This window comes from Bos grunniens, chromosome 12 (assembly GCF_055505025.1).
Source record: "Bos grunniens cultivar Pamir isolate PY7600 chromosome 12, Bosgru_T2T1.0, whole genome shotgun sequence".
Classification (NCBI taxonomy): domain Eukaryota; kingdom Metazoa; phylum Chordata; class Mammalia; order Artiodactyla; family Bovidae; genus Bos; species Bos grunniens.
The window spans coordinates 12,278,044-12,296,228 of NC_141176.1; the positions used below are offsets into that span (position 1 = coordinate 12,278,044).

Below are 18,185 nucleotides of genomic sequence, written 5' to 3' on the forward strand. Positions count from 1 at the left end.
GTTTTCCAAGGTACAATATCATTCAGAAAAACAAATGAATATAGTAAATTTTTAGTGAATAAAGAAATTTCAGCTACCTCTCTAAATATGAATGTTTTATAAGAAAGTAAAATTTTATATTATAAAGCATATATAATTTTTCTGGCAGAAAATGTCAATGATTATGGCAAAATTATGATATTGAAATATATACAAACTATGACCTCAACTAGATTAAAAAATACACCTTTCTACCATATTTATGAACCCCAAAGAGTTTCAGAAGCAAGCAGGCTTCCAAACATATGTATAATACATTATAAAATTTAAAATAAGTTGTTAAAGAAACCTAAACAAGAGAAGGTGAAACCAAGAAAGGTAAAGATGACCCACAAAACATATAAGAAGAATCTAAAATGTGAATCTAATTTCTAACACACAAAAACACTGACATTAAAAAAAGTTATATATTAATAAGCTTTAATTCTACAGCAGTGACACCAAAAAAGCAGCAGAACTACAGTTCTTGATGATGAGACTAACAGAAATTTGTTTCATGGTCTATCATATAAAGAATAGTGTGAAAACCACTGAGGTACCATTTCACGCCAGTCAGAATGGCTGCAATCCATAAGTCTACAAGCAATAAATGCTGGAGAGGGTGTGGAGAAAAGGGAACCCTCTTACACTGTTGGTGGGAATGCAAACTAGTACAGCCACTATGGAGAACAGTGTGGAGATTCCTTAAAAAACTGGAAATAGAACTGCCTTATGACCCAGCCATCCCACTGCTGGGCATACACACTGAGGAAACCAGAAAGGAAAGAGACACGTGTACCCCAGTGTTCATCGCAGCACTGTTTATAATAGCCAGGACATGGAAGCAACCTAGATGCCCATCAGCAGATGAATGGATAAGAAAGCTGTGGTACATATACACAATGGAGTATTACTCAGCCATTAACAAGAATACATTTGAATCAGTTCTAATGAGGTGGATGAAACTGGAGCCTGTTATACAGAGTGAAGTAAGCCAGAAAGAAAAACACCAATACAGTATACTAACGCATATATATGAAATTTAGAAAGATGGTAACAATAACCCTGTATACGAGACAGCAAAAGAGACACTGATGTATAGAACAGTCTTTTGGACTCTGTGGGAGAGGGAGAGGGTGGGATGATTTGGGAGAATGGCATTGAAATACATATAATATCATATATGGAATGAGTCGCCAGTCCAGGTTCGATGCACGATACCGGATGCTTGGGGCTGGTGCACTGGGACGACCCAGAGGGATGGTATGGGGAGGGAGGAGGGAGGAGGGTTCAGGATGGGGAACACAGGTATACCTGTGGCGGATTCATTTCGATATTTGGCAAAACCAATACAATATTGTAAAGTTTAAAAATAAAATAAAAAAAAATAAAGAATAGTGTGTTAAGGAGTTAAAAATAGAAGTAACAATAATTACAGCAGCTAATACTTATGGAGGGTTTTACTAGGCAAGAAGTAATTCACATAAATTAACTCATGTCCTCCTTATAATCTTAAAGGATAGGTAAAATTATTGCCTTCATTTTACCCAATCAAGGACACACAATTAATAAGCCAAGGAGCCAGGTTGTCCCCAAGAATATTATTACGACAGATACAGCAACAAATTAAAGTAAAAGAAATTCCATAGAGAGAGCCAGTCTGGATTAATCAACCCATGTACATGGTGTAGTGCTAATAAGGAAGGCACCACCGCACACCATTCAGGCTACCCTCCACAAATGCTGCCTCAACCAACCTCTTTGGCAAGAATTAGTAACTACCGATGTTACTGCTCCATGAAATGACCCCTAAAGCAGCCAGTCTCTATTGTTGTTTAAAGATATCTTTAAACGTGTATATAAAAGATTGAGATGAAACTGCTTTAGCTATAGTTAAGAGGTGAATATTATTCTTTATTTTCTTATTCCTGAATTAAAAACATAAGCCATTGGCATCTAATTTTTTTTGACTGGGGGAAGTAAGTAGTATTAGTTATTATTTTTTTAATAAGAAATTTGCTGGAATTTTGTAGTCTTTCTAGGTCTACTTCAAATAAGTTTTGCTTATCTGAAAAAACTTACCTTACTAGAAAATATCCTGCCAGTAGTATAAATACTAAGAAAATCTGGGATTTAAGGAAATAAAGGAATACAGCAAAACTAACTGATGTAAATCATTAACTTTGCAATAAGGGATTAATTATGTCCATAACAATTAGGGTCAGAATACTGCATAAATACTGCATACACACATAATATTAATAATTTTTAGGTCCCAAAGTAGAAATGAAGCCATTATTTACAGTCTAAGCATACTCAGTGAACAAAATGCAAGGCATGCTGCCAACATTCCTGTGTCATTTATGCTTCATCTCAAACAAAAAGGCCTCTTGTTTTACATATATTGTAAAATTATTTATAAACTCTTTCATGCTTCTCCCTCAGGTTCTTTTAAAGGAACTATTTTTAACCAGTCACCAGTATAATAAATGCTTCCTTTATGGATATAACGATGGCATCACAAGACTGCCATGATTGTTTTCAGTTACTCTATTGATGGAAGAAGCTGATTTTGAATCATTTATAGCTCTTTACTGTAACTAGTGGGATCGACTGCAAGATGATCCACTCTAGTTAAAGATTTATACTATGAACGCAGAACAAAATTCATCTGCTAGGGGCTAACTAGAAGTCAAATCCAGTATCTCACAAGTGACCCACCAAAGGGACATCTTAATAAAGTCACACAATAAAATATACAATCAAGGTCAGAGTAGGTGCAAAAAATGTAATATGGATTTTGTGAGTTTACGCAATCAAATCCTTTCTACTAGCCTTGCTATGGCACAGAGGCTAGAAAAGTAAAAACATCACTTCTTAGATGAGTTCGGTACATGACCCAGGTTCTACCAAGCATTCTCCCATACACGAAACTGGGAATTGAAAAAACTCCTGGTGAGAGTGAAGTGCCAGCCAGCACAAGGAAAGCCCCTCTTCTAGAACGGTTATGGCCCAGTTCTCCCAGCTCTGTCATTCCTAACTGGGTGAAATCTACACACTGCACCCTCTCTCTCCCAGACATTCTGCAAGCTACCTAACACTCTGTAATAAATTGCTCTCAGTTTTAGGCAGCCAGAATGGATCCTGTTGTCCATAAACAACCCAAGTATAATAATTTTTTAAAAGTAAACCAACTTAATGAAAGCTTGTTCAGAAATGTTCACAGACAACTAAGTATATAAGGACTTTCTGGTGGTCCAGTGGTTAACAATCCGCCTGCCAAGGCAAGGGACGTGGGTGTGTTCCAGGAAGACTCCATATGCCTCAGAAACTAAGTCCGTGTGCCGACTACCGAGCCCGTGTGCCGACTACCGAGCCTGCGCTCTACACCCGTGCTCCACAGCAAGGGAAGCCACTGCAATGAGAAGCCCGTGCACCACGGTGAGGAGTAGCCCCCACTCGCCACAACTGGAGAAAACCTGCGTGCAGCAAGCCACAAACAAATAAATAAAAACGCTAAAAACCAGATATATGAAAGAGGGTAAAGGACAGTTCCAAAAAGGAAGGCAAAACGCAGAGATATTAAGGAGCAAAATCCCAAGACACACAAACTAAAGAACCACATGTTATCCAAGTGGTACTGCAAACTTTGCTGCGTTTTATCACAAATGTTTGACAGGTGGGACAGTAGCAATCTATTCAAGTTTAAATAATATTGGCCTTATAATAGTAATAAATAAAGTATAAAATCAAAGATGTGGTAAGTGCTAATAACCTGTTCAGTATTCAGGAAAGACCCATGGAGCAGTTAATTGCATTTGGCCTCACTCAACAGCACTCGGATTCCTTCTAGTCAGCCAACCTAGAAAGCAGCACAACAGACAGGATGGGAAGGTATGAGGAAAGCTGTGTTTATCCCAATTCTGTGACTTATGATAAATGGGGGGAGTGAGTAAAACATCTTCAGAGTTAAACGAGATAATGTCTGGCACCTAGTGGGTATTTAATAAATAACAGCTGAATCTGAATCAGTCAAAGGAACAAAATCCTAATACTTTAAAATTTAAATCTAATAATAAATCTAGGCTAACAGTTCAGGACACTAATAAAAGTATAATAATAGCACTAAATCATACAATCACACTGTGTGGATCACAACAAACTGTGGAAAATTCTTAAAGTAATGGGAATACCAGACCACCTTATCTGCCTCCTGAGGAATCTGTATGCTGGTCAAGAAGCAACAGTTAGAACTGAATATGGAACAACAGACTGGTTCCAAATCAGGAAAGGAGTATGTCAAGGCTGTATATTGTCACCCTGCTTATTTAACTTATACACACAGTACATCATGAGAAACGCTGGGCTGGAGGAAGCACAAGCAGGAATCAAGATTGCCGGGAGAAATATCAACAACCTCAGATATGCAGATGACACCACCCTTATGGCAGAAAGCAAAGAAGAACTAAAGAGCCTCTTCATCAAAGTAAAACAAGAGAGTGAAAAAGTTGGCTTAAAACTCAACATTCAGAAAACAAAGATCATGGCATCCAGTCCCATCACTTCATGGCAAATAGATGGGGAAATGATGGAAACAGTGAGAGATTTTATTTGGGGGGGGGGGGGCTCCAAAATCACTACAGATGGTGACTGCAGCCATGAAATTAAAAGATGCTTGCTCCTTCAAAGAAAAGTTAGACCCACCTAGACAGCATATTAAAAGGCACAGACATTACTTTGCCAACAAAGGTCCATCTAGTCGAAGCTATGCCTTTTCCAGTAGTCATGAATGGATACGAGAGTTGGACTATAAAGAAAGCTGAGTACCAAAGAATTGATGCTTTTGAACTGTGGTGTTGGAGAAGACTGAGAGTCCCTTTGACTGCAAGGAGATCAAACCAGTCAATCCAAAAGGAAATCAGTCCTGAATATTCTTTGGAAGGACTAATGCTGAAGCTGAAGCTCCAATACTTTGGCCACCTGATGTAAAGAACTGACTCACTGGAAAAGACCCTGATGCTGGGAAAGATTGAAGGTGGGAGAAGGGGATGGCAGAGGATGAGATGGTTGGATGGCATCACTGACTCAATGGACATGAGTTTGAGTAAGCTCCAGGAGTTGGTGATGGACAGGGAGGCCTGGCGTGCTTCAGTCCATGGGGTCACAAAGAGTCGGACACAACTGAGTGACTGAACTGACTGAACTGAATGACTGAAATATGGGCTTCCCAGGCGGTGTTAGTGGTAAAGAACTCACCGGCCAATGCAGGAGACATAAGAGACGTGGGTTCAATCCCTTGATGGGGAAGATCCCCTGGAGGAGGGCATGGCAACCCACTCTAGTATTCTTGCCTGGAGAATCCCATGGACAGAGGAACCTGGTGGGCTACAGTCCACAGGGTCACAAAGAGTTGGACACAACTGAAGCGACTTAGCATGCACACATGATTGACATATGTACATTACCATGTGTAACATAGGTAGCTAATGAAAAGTTGCCGTATAGTGCATGGAGCTCAGCCTGGTGCTATGTGACAACCTGAGGGGTGGAATGGGATGGGAGATGGAGGGTTCAGGAGGGCCAGGACATGTATATACCTGTGGCTGATTCATGTTGATGTACGGCAGAAATCAACAGAATATTGTAAAGCAATTATTCTTCAATTAAAAATAAATAAATACAAAAATACTGTATGACAAAAGAAATTCTAATCTTAGAATTTAAAGAAAAAGTAAATATGGAAACAAATAAGAAATTGGTAAAGAAAACTTTGACAAAGGTTTGAGCTGCCCCTTTAAAAACAATGTAAATTTTTCAAAATTTACTTATGCAGTCCTTCCTACATTGATTGCCTAGTACACATAAGCCACAGGTCAAGGTGTTGACGAGACAGTAATGAAAAAGACAAACATGGATCTTACATTCGAAGGGGAAAGAACAAAACAGACAAAGGAAAAGGAACGGAGGCTGAGAAAAAAGGAGAGAGGGAGGGAGGAGATGCCAAAAAAAAAAAACCAAAAAATGTATGTATATGTATCTCACATACTGGTCAGTAGTACACAGAAAATGTTGGGTAATGTGATAAGCAAATAGCTCCATGGGTCACAAATGCTTTCAGTAAGTATACTCAAGTTTCTATTTGAATGATAAAAGGCCAAGTGAAGATCAAGGGAAGAGTTCTCCAGGGTGAGGCAACGTCCTGTGCAAAAGTTCTGAAGCAGAAAGAAGCTAAACGGCGTTAAGGGACTGACAGTAGTCAGCGAGGCCAATATAAACACAACCAGCAGAGGGTCCAGCCTGGAGAGAGGTGGCTGGAGATGCAGGCATGGGTCACATCAGGTAGGGCAGTGTCTTTCAATCCTGCCTCCCTGTTAGAAGCACTGAGTAACTTTTGTAAAAATGCATACATCTGAGTCCCACATCAAACCAATTACTTCATATTCTCTAAAGGTGGGGGCTGGACACGGAAAAGTTTTTGAAGTTTCTTGGGTGGTTCCAATAGGCAGCTAAGGTTGAAAAGCATTGGTGGACGGGTCATAAACTAAGACTGCTGCTGCTGTTGCTAAGTCGCTTCAGTCATGTCCAACTCTGTGTGACCCCATAGATGGCAGTCCACCAGGCTCCCCCACCCCTGGGATTCTCCAGGCAAGAACACTGGAATGGGTTGCCATTTCCTTCTCCAATGCATGAAAGCAAAAAGTGAAAGTGAAGTCACTCAGTCATGTCTGACTCTTTGCGACCCCATGAATTGCAGCACACCAGGCCTCCCTGTCCATCAACAACTCCCGGAGTTCACTCAGATTCACGTCCATCGAGTCAGTGATGCCATCCAGCCATCTCATCCTCTGTCTTCCCCTTCTCCTCTTGCCCCAAATCCCTCCCAGCATCAGAGTCCTTTCCAGTGAGTCAACTCTTCGCATGAGGTGGCCAAAGTACTGGAGTTTCAGCTTCAGCATCATTCCTTCCAAAGAAATCCCAGGGCTGATCTCCTTCAGAATGGACTGGTTGGATCTCCCTGCAGTCCAAGGGACTCTCAAGAGTCTTCTCCAACACCACAGTAGCCACATGCAAAAGAATGAAACTGAACCCTATTTATACGAGGCATAAAAATTACTTCAAAATGGATTAAAGACTTGAATGTTTAAGACTTGAAACCATAAAACTCCTAGATGAAAATATAGGTGGTATGCTCCTTGACGTTGGTCTTGGTGATAATTTTTGGATTTGACACCAAAAGCAACAGCAATAAAAGCCAAAATAAACAAGTGGGACAACATCAGACTAAAAAGAAAAAGTTTCCGCACAGCAAAGAAACCATGAAGGCAATGAAAAGGCAAACTACTGAATGGAAAAAGATATTTGCAAATCATATAACTGATAAAGGTTAATATCTAAATAAAGAACTCATATAACTCAAGAGCATAAAAAAAAAGCTGATTAAAAGATGGGCAGAGGAATTGATCCCATGTTTTTCCAGAGAAGACATAGAAATAGACAACAGATACATGAAAAGGTGTCATCATTACTCATCATCAAGGAAATACAAATCAAAACCCCAGTGAGATATCATCTCATACCTATAAGAATGGCCATTATCAAAAACAAAACAAACAACAAGAAGAGATGACAAATGCTGGTGAGGAGGTGGAGAGAAGGGAACCACTGTGCACTGTTGGTGGGAATGAAGATTTTTGCAGCCTCTATGGAAAACAGTATGCAGGTTCATCAAAAAATAAAAACAGAGCTACCATACGATCTAGCAATCCCACTTCTGGCTATATATCCAAAGAAAATAAAAACAGAATATTGAGATATCTGCACTCCTATGTTCATTACAGCATTATTCACAATAGCCTAGAGTGTTCATTGACAAAACACTGATAAGAAATTATGGTTCACACATACATACAAGTATTATTCAGCCATAAAAAAGACGGAATTTTTCCCATCTGCAACAACATGGATAGACCTTGAGGGTGTTACCCTACGTGAAGTAAGTCAGAAAGACAAAGCCAAACACTTTATGGTACCATTTACAAGTGAATCCCACGTTGATGTTTGGTAGAAACCAATACAATACTCTAAAGCAATTATCCTTAAATTAAAAATAAATAAATAAATAAAAGTCACACTCATAGAAATGAAAATGGTTGTCAGGGACTGAGCTGCTGCTGCTGCTGCTGCTGCTAAGTCGCTGTCTAAGTCACAGACACATGTGCAACACCATAAGACGGCAGCCCACTAGGCTCCCCTGTCCCTGGGATTCTCCAGGCAAGAGCACTGGAGTGGGTTGCCATTTCCTTCTCCAACACATGAAAGTGAAAATGAAAGTGATGTCGCTCAATCGTGCCTGACTCTTAGCAACTCCATGGACTGTAGTCTACCAGGCTCCTCCGTCCATGGGATTTTGCAGGCAAGAGTACTGGAGTGGGTTGCCATCGCCTTCTCCGCAGGGACTGAGAGGTGAGGAAAATAAGAATGAATGAGTGAATGAGCGAAAGTTGCTCAGTTGTGTTTGACTCTTTGTGACTGAATAGACTGTAGCCTGCCAGGCTCCTCTGGCCTTGGAATTCTCCAGGCAAGAATATTGGAGTGGTTTACCGTTTGCTTACTCCTGGGGATCTTCCTGACCCAGGGATTGAACCTGGGTCTTCTGCATTGTAGGCGGATTCTTTACCATCTGAGCCACCAGGAAAGCCAAGGGAAATAAGAAGAGGTTGGTAAAAGGGTACAGACTTTAAGGTATAAGATGAATTAGGATCTCAGGATATAATATAAAACATGGTGACTATAGTTGATAATTCTGTATTGTATAAGTGAAATCTGCTTTGACTGTAGAATATTAATGTGTGTGTGAGAGAGGAATAAGTATCAATTAACATTCAAACAACATAATTGATGGGTTCTTAAAAACTCTATAAAGTAAAATTTCATATGCCAAATGCATTTTCCAGCAAATTCTAAACACGAGTCCAGGGAGGGTGGGTTAGAGCTACTGATGATGTCCATAGCTAGAGTGGATCTTGTAAAAAGCAAATGATGTTAGACTGGCAATTGGGTGTGGGGTGCGTGGTAGATGAGGACAAAGCTAAAAAGTGTTTCATGGCTAAAATACTAAATAACTCTTTTGACTGGTTTAATGTGTCCTTTTTGGAACCATCTTCACAAAACTAAAACTGATGTCTCTGAATTGCTCCCCCACGGGAGATACTGCAAACACCTGTCACTATGTAGGACTTAGGGAAGACTTAAAAGATTCAGGGAGCATCACTCAGGATAAATGTGGAGTCTCCTGCTTGAAGCAGCACAGAAGAAGGTTTGCTAAGATTAAAGAAGCAGGCTGTGGAAGGCATCAGGGCAGCCCTGTCCACCTTCCTCACTACATGAGGGTATGGTGTGCACTGCTCCTCACCAGCACAGAGGCAGCAGCCAGCAGCTACCTAAATCTGGGGGAGCTCCAGGGAACCACAGGAAATGAACACAAAGCATCCCAGGAGCTGGGCTGGCCGAGGCCCATCTTCAGGTCGTTAATCTCTCAACAGTAGTCAACAGACTATAAGATCAGGATTTTCCCAGCTTTTATCAGCTCAGATCCCAAGCTGCCTCAGCTCAGCACCCAGCGGCACTAGTTGAACTCTGTCTGTTAAAACCGCCTTTCTCTTTGCTGTCTCTCTTGTTCTGCCAAATGGTTTTAGTTGAAACACCTCAGAAAGCTGTTGCTTCTATAACTTTGGTTTGCAAACCAGCAATAAAATTCAATATATTTAGAAAGTGGTTGGATCCTGAATAACTGGAGTTTTTTCAATAAGGGGGAAACAGAAAAACAAAGCACTTAGGAATCATAAAAGGCAACTAGATGATAAAGCTGAGAAGTATGTATTTACTTTTTGTTTCCAAAAATAAAAATATGTTTATAAAACATATGCTTTCAAATTGGGGTGCTGGAGAAGACTCTTGAGAGTTTCTTGGACAACAAGGAAATCAAACCAGTCAATCCTAAAGGAAATCAACCCTGAATATTCAATCAAAGGACTGATGATGAAACTGAAGGTCCAATATTTTGGCCACCTGACATGAAAAGCTGACTCACTGGAAAAGACCCTGATGCTGGGAAAGATTGAGGGCGGAGGAGAAGGGAGTGGCAGAGGATGAGATGGTTAGATATCATCACTGACTTATTGGACATGAGTTTGAGCAAACTCCGGGAGGTAGTGAAGGACAGGGAACACCTGTGTGCTGCAGTCCACGGGGTCTCAGATAGTCGGACGTGACCTAGCAACTGAACAACAACAAAGGTACTTACAGAAATTTGTAATTGTCAAAATCAAATCAAAATCCTTCTTTCTTTTCTTTCTTGACATGTTTCCCATAAGAATATAAACATATAACTTCATTATTAATTCTGCTGAAGAAAAGTCGCTCAGTTGTGTCTGACTTTTTGTGACCCATGGACTTCTCCAGGCCAGAATACTGGAGTGGGTAGCCTTTCCCTCCTCCAGGGGATCTTCCCAACCCAGGGATCAAACCCAGGTATCCCTCATTTTGGGCAGATTCTTTACCAGCTGAGCCACAAGGGAAGCCCATTAATCCTACTAACTTTTAGCAAAGCCTTACTCTTACTAACTGCCGCTGCTGCGTCGCTTCAGTCGTGTCCGACTCTGTGCGACCCCATAGACGGTAGCCCACCAGGCTCCCTCATCCCTGGGATTCTCCAGGCAAGAACACTGGAGTGGGTTGCCATGGCCTTCTCCATTCTTACTAACTAACCTTTAGCAAATCCTTACTCTAAACTCTTATTCCTTACTCTGTGAAATAGCTCCAAACTTAAGGACAGTGTTGATGAAGTCCCAGTACTGCTGGTAAGAACAAACTGTTATGCTTGACCGTCTCTATCAGTTAGGACATTTGTTCTAAATGCACTTTACAGTAATCTTAATTAGGGATCTTAGGGCAATCTTTAATGTTGATTGGGGGTCTTAGGGCAATCTTTAATCCTGAGGACCCTTAAAAGATTGCCCTAAGACTCCTAATCAAGATTAAAGATTGCCCTAAGACCCCTAATCAAGATTACTGTAAAGTAGACTTAGAACAAATGTCCTAACTGATAGAGACAGTCAAGCATAACAGTTTGTTCTTACCAACAGTACTGGGACTTCATCACACTGTGTCCTTAAGTTTGGAGCTATTCCACAGAGAATCCTCAAATTTGAAATTCTTTCCCTCTCAAGTTTATGGATCCTATGTTTTGGGATCACCAAGGATGGTAAATGAAATACCTTTCAGGCTGAAATTCCTTATTTGGTAGGATTCTCTGGTTACTTTTGTTTTCTTCCTTCGGCTAATGGATTTGGTTTTACTGTAATGTTTATTTTTATACACATGGCCAAAGGCCTCTTAGAGTGTTTTTATAAATCTAATAAATACCTCACGATAACTAAATTTGTTAAGACAACACAAAAGATGTTGTTCGTTACTTAAAATGTACACTGTTTCAATTAAATAAGGAGTTCAGTACATACTTTTAAAATTATAAAAGATTTGAATATCATGTTTGGATACTTTTGTTTAAAAAAATGAATGTAAAACTTCCGGCCTTTTAAATGGCAAATGTATGCAAATACAGTAAGATGAAACTTTATTAACATATATTGCACAGTTAAACTTTAAAATAATACACTTTGTATTTTTAGAGTGTATAAGTTTAAAAGGTTATCAAGTTAAGCAAACAGCTTGACTTTTCAATATATAACTTTGTAGTTATGTGCTATCAGATAAACAATCCAATTAGTTCCAGCTGCAAACTTAATATAAATTACTATAAGTGCCATTACACTCCGTTTTTTAGATGATTTCTCCATCAGAGTGAGAGTCTAAGATATGTTTTACAAAGTTTCAATTATAAAAATAATACACTCTTGAGATGGGCTTCTATTAGTTGAAAACAACCACTGATTTTTGGTAACTCCTCCATTCTATGGTTTTTAAAAAGCCAGAAAGTAGAAAAACAGACCCGTACTGAAAGACAAACTGATTCACGAGGACACCACCATTCTACAGCAAACCCACCTAACATGAAGGAAAGCATTCCAAATAAAAACAGGTGGTACTCTTAGGGCCGCAACCCAGCGCCCTCCTATCTCAGAGTAAGCCTCACTGTCTGCTACTTTTGTTTTTAAAGATGTACAATCTGGTAGTCAAGAAAATGACTTGAAAATTAATAAGCTAGTTCCCGTTGTATAAGCTTTGCTTGAGGTATAAACTCTGGCACTTAACCTTTCTCATCCTTAATTTTGAAAGTCAGGAAATTCCACTTTACTGGCCTATTTTAGAGTAATTATAAATTTTAGTAAATGAAACGCTTCAAAGAGGTTGCAAAAAGAGATTATTACATTGTCACAAAACGTTATTCTTTAAAAACATAGAAAACATGTGGAAAATTGTAATTCTAGAATGGAAATGGATTTGTCTCAAAATCGCCTCCTGCCTTAAGGTGTAAGAATTAATTAGCTCTCAGAAATCAGAAGCTGATCTAAGTAATTCTATTGCTATTCTGCATTAGAGAACACTATACATGGAGAAGCTCTTAACTGTTTTTTGTGGGGAGAATGACAACAATGTTTGAATAATCACCTCTATCCCTCACATATGTAAAAACAAAAGTCATTCTACTTAAAAATATTTTTAAATTTCCCAAGTTCCTAAAGGAAATCAACCCTGAATATTCATTGGAATGACTGATACTGAAGCTGAAGCGTCAATGCTTTGGCCACCTAATGTGAAGAGCTGAACTGGAAAAGACCCTGATGCTGGGAAAGACTGACAGCAGAAGGAGAAGGGCATGACAGAGGATGGATGGTTGGATGGCATCACCAACTAAATGAACACGAGTTTGAGCAAACTCCAGGAGATGGTGGAGGACAGGGAAGCCTGGCGTGCTGCAGTCCATAGAGTCGTAAACAGTCAGACACAACTAAGCAACTGAACAAGAACAAGCCTCTAAGACGGTGCATTAGTCGCTTCAGTCGTGTCCGACTCTGTGATCCCATAGACGGCAGCCCACCAGGCTCCCCCGTCCCTGGGATTCTCCAGGCAAGAACACTGGAGTGGGTTGCCATTTCCTTCTCCAATGCATGAAAGTGAAAAGTGAAAGTGAAGTCACTCAGTCGTGTCTGACTCTTCATGACCCTATGGACTGCAGCCCACCAGGGTCCTCTATCCATGGGATTTTCCAGGCAAGAGTACTGGAGTGGGTTGCCATTGCCTTCTCCGAAGATGGTGCATATTCAACTGCATATCTTCATGCCAAGCACTATGCTACGGTCTAACCCACTGGGTTCTCCATCCTGTTAGATCCACTCTATTTTATAAACATCCCCATTTTATAAACAACACTTTGTAATTTTTGCTTTATAGCCTTGAAAAAACCCATAAGTAATATACTATACCTGTACACATAATTTCAAATAAAAATTCAGGGTAATGCCTACATTTTAGTACAGGGGAAATAACCTGTTAAAAAGTAATACATACTTCAACAAATACATGGGCACTACTACACCAAAGAATATCATGAAGTTGGATGCTTGCAGTACATACTGAATCACTATGAATATGAAAACTATATGGACTGAAAGAGGTACTACATTTGTAACTCAAATACCACCCATGGCAATGTTCTCAGTGGTGTGATCTTCCATTACGGTCACTGTAATGGGCAGAATAATGCCCCCCAAAGATATCTGTGTCCTAATTCCCAGAACCTGTGAGTATGTAACCTTACATGGCAAAAGGAACTATGCAGACAAGATTCACTTAATGACCTTGAGATGGGGAGATTATTATGGGTTACCCCTGCGGGCCCAACTTTATAATCTGACTCCATAAAGTGGGAGGATGTTTCCCAGCTGTGGTCAGAGAGAGAGAGATGGTGGCATGAAAGAGAAAGATCCAGTGCTATCCTGCTGCTTCTAAAATATGAACGGTTACGTGCAAGAACTGGAGAGAGGTCAGCCTAGAAGCTGAAAGAGACATGAGTGAATTCCTCCTTAACCTGGGGATAGGGAAAATCCTTATGACTCAAAATCTAGATGCAATAAAATAACAATAAATTTAATTACAAAACATTTAAAATGTACAAGGCAAAGCTAACTTATCCATAAATGAAATCAAAGTATAACTCACAGACTGAGAGAGAAATATATGCAGATAGACCACAGATAAAAAGCAGATATGCCTAATATTAGACACAAAAATAAGGGGAAAAAGATCAAAAACCTAGTAGAAAAATGGGCAAAAGAAATGAACGGATAATTTGCTAAGGAGAGATATAATAATGGCTCTTAAAAATAGGAAAGATTTTCAATTTTTCTCCTAATATAAAAAAATGCAAATTAAAACTACTCATTAGATAGCATTTCTAACTATCAAATTGGCAAAATTTGAAGAGCTTGGCAGCCCTCTCTGTTGGCATTGTTGGTAGGAACACAAAATGGCATATCCTTACAGAGGAAAATTTGGCAATATCTAACAAAACCACCAGCTTCCCAGGTGGTACGAGTGGTAAAGAACCCGCTTGCCAGCACAGGAGACATAAGAGACATGGGTTTGACAGCCGGGCTGGGAAGATCCCCTGGAGGAGGGTGTGGCAACCCACCCCAGTATTCTCGCCTGGATAACGCCATGGACAGTGGAGCCTGGCGGGCCACAGTCCACAGGGTCGTAAAGAGTCGGACACGACTGATGCAATTTAACAAGCACACACACCACAAAACCACACATGTATTTACCTATTGACCTAACAACTTCACTTCTAGGAATTAATCCTGAAGATACACTTCCAACAATATGAAACTACATATGCACAAGGTTATTCATTGCAGCTTAGTTTGTAATTACAAAATACTGGAAACAGCCCAATTGTCCAGATACAGGAGACAGGGTGAGTAAACTCGGGTATTACCACATGATGGAATAACACACAGCTATGAAAAAATGAGGGAGAGCTCTATGAAAAGACAACTACCCTTAGTTTATAATTTCTATTTGAAAATTCAGAGGATGTAGAATTTGTATGATGATATACATTTTTATAATAAATTTTATAATAAAATAAATTTGAAGAATTGAGTTCAAGTAAATTCTTAGCCTTATGAAGGTTATTCTTGAGGGAAAAAGAAAAAATACTCAGGAGACAGAAAGAATGACAGATTGTAGCAAAGTAAATATAGAAAACAAAATGATCTACAGAATCATACAGAAAGCCAGCTCCAAGGTTGAGTATCAACCACTTAAATTAATACAGAGTCTTGGAATCTTCATGAAAAAAGTGCAAATGCCAGACAAAGACAAGAGGCAAGGAAATAAATCCAAGACACAGGGCAGTAAAAACAGATGAGAGAGAATAAAAGTTAAGATATGTCTACTCCGTATTTGGATAAACAGGAAAGAGAGATTGTAAATTAGACTGAAGATGAAGAAAAGGATTTGGTTTGAGTTTAGAATAAAAAGAAAAACTTGAGGGTCAAAAATGATCCTAAGACTTCAATATGTTTTAGACAGTGATTTTAGACAGTTCACTATAAGTCTCCTAAACTTATTTGACCTTAATTTTTGATTGGAGTTGACTTGGCTTTTAATCCAACTAATACTTAAAAAGAAAAATAAGAGATTACAGATCTGGTGCTATTTACATTGGTGTGAAAAGACATCTGGAAGCATGCCCTTATCTGGTTGTGAAAGAAAAGAATAATAACCTGTATTTCTTCAATACTATGAAATCACTGGCTTCAACACTAAAAAAAGAATAACCAGTTAAAAGAATCTGACCTAACACTTGAGCCAAATGATTTAAGATTTTTATAGCCTATTATAAAACTTATTTTATGTACTGCCACAAATCTGTGTTAAAGCTCTGTTTTTCTTTTTCTTCATATGAAATCCAGTTCTAAAAATAGTCAAGTCTAAAAATAAGGCAAAACCTACAGATTAAGCGTAGCTTTATACATGTACAATTAACAGGGAAATCTCTATATCTTCTAGGAAAATGGATGCTGAGTTACTTATTCCCACTAAATTCTCTATGTTGGGCCAAACTTCTGAAAATTTTGCATTAATATGGGCTACATTATTATAAAACCAAAATCTAACCTTGAATTCTATTAAATTAATTCCTCTGTTCCAAATAAATCAATGAACACTACTAATAAATATGAAACTGTAAGCAGAGTCATATTTAATCTCAAGAGCTTGTTTTCTATCATGAGACCAACTGATTAACAGTTTACAAAACTTGCCAATGTCAATATAGGGCCTGATATACACTCTGATTCAGTTCATGGAAAGGAGCCATATGGAGAGACAGACATACAAAATCACCTACAGAACATGTTGTCAATATTATATTTCTTCATATCTTTCTAAACCAATTTTTTCTCCCAGTCATTGCTCTAAAGATTAATGAGCAGAAGAGCAAAGTTGGAAAAGGGATTTTCAGAATATATGATGTTTCTTTATCTCGGCACCAGTTTTCCCAATCCTTGCAGGCCATCTACAATGTAGACAGTGTACATGCTGAGGCTGGGCAAAATATTTTTATGGGAATCTTATGTGCCTTTTGAATATCATCACCCCCCTTATTTTTCAGATAGAAGATTAGGCTCAGAGGTTAAAGCGTCTGCCTGCAGTGCAGGAGACCTGGGTTCGATCCCTGGGTTGGGAAGACCCCCTGGAGAAGGAAATGGCAACCCACTCCAGTACTGTTACCTGGCGAATTCCATGGATGGAGGAGCCTGGTGGGCTATAGTCCACGGGGTCGCAAAGCGTCGGACACGACTGAGCGACTTCACTCACTCACTCACTCACTCAAGATATGACTAAATGACCTTATCTCATGGCAGGAACTAGAAAAGACTGACTTCATATCTCAGAGGAGTATCAGGTAATAGAATGGTCTGCCATCAACGTTAATAGTATAATTTTCTTACCTTTCTTCATCAATCAACAAATTCAACAGGAAAGTTAAAAAAAATTAAAAGAAATCTTTCGTGAACTTACTGGCACTCTCCAAAAATACATAAGAAAACCTGTTCTCGGCCTCTTAAACTAATTCTTTCTCGCATAAGGGTAACTTTCTCAATGGCAAGATTCTTTAGATAGTTTTTCAGTAGTTGAGAGATCTATATTGACAAATACACATGTACTCCCTTGTTTGGTTCTTCTTTTAACAGAGAGTAGGATGGGGTTACTGTGACCTTCACAGTTCAAGCACACGCTCATAGGGTAATCTGTCACTACACTGTACAAATCACCATAAACTGACTATAGAAATCTGATACAGAATCGGTACTGTCCGGAATAAACAGATGAGGCAAAAATTCTTTCCAGCTTTCATTAGAATGGGAGTTTTTACTTTAACGTAAGAAAAAGAATAATGTGTACAATTTTAGCAATAATACTACTAATAAATGGGGGTGAGGTCAAAGAGAAAAGAAATATTATCTTCACAAAAGGTCTTCTCTGTATGATGTCAAAGCAATGGCAGCTGGGAAGGTAAATTATGCTTGTATTTATCCTAGACTTATAAATAGAATATAAAATGTTTATAATAAAATTTAACTTGTTTTATAAATATATTGATGATTTAGGCTTTTTTCCTCCCCATCATTTGGTAGAAAAGTATTTTCATTTGAAACTAGGTTGGTGAAAAGTGAAAGTGTTATTTACTCAGTTGTGTCCAACTCTTAGCAGCCCCATGGACTGTAGCCTGCCGGATTCCTCTGTCCATGGAATTTTCCAGACAAGAATACTGGAGTGGGTTGCCATTCCCTTCTCCAGGGGATCTTGCCAACGCAGGAATCACACTCAGGTCTCCTGCACTGCAGGCAGATTATGATAAAATGCCATTCTCAGATCACTTCTAATGAACTTTCATATTGAGCTAACCATCAAGAGGAGTGATTTTCTAAGAAGGCAAGGTATTCATCTCATCTTCCATGAATTAAGCAAAAAAAAAAAAAAAAAGTACTCCCCCTCACCATACAGACAGACATATAAACCAGTGGAGTAGAATAGGGAGTCCAGAAATTTACGGCACACATACGGTCACTTGATTTTTTTACAAGAATGACAAGACTATCCTATAGGGGAAAAGACAGTCTTTTCAACAAATC

General features: G+C 39.1%; 1 protein-coding gene across 3 annotated transcripts in view; it reads right to left on the reverse strand.

The window, feature by feature from the left end:
* Nucleotides 1-18,185, reverse strand: part of VWA8 (von Willebrand factor A domain containing 8) — a 390,356-nt gene that overhangs the window by 294,846 nt on the left and 77,325 nt on the right. The gene's annotated exons all lie outside the window — the stretch shown is intronic.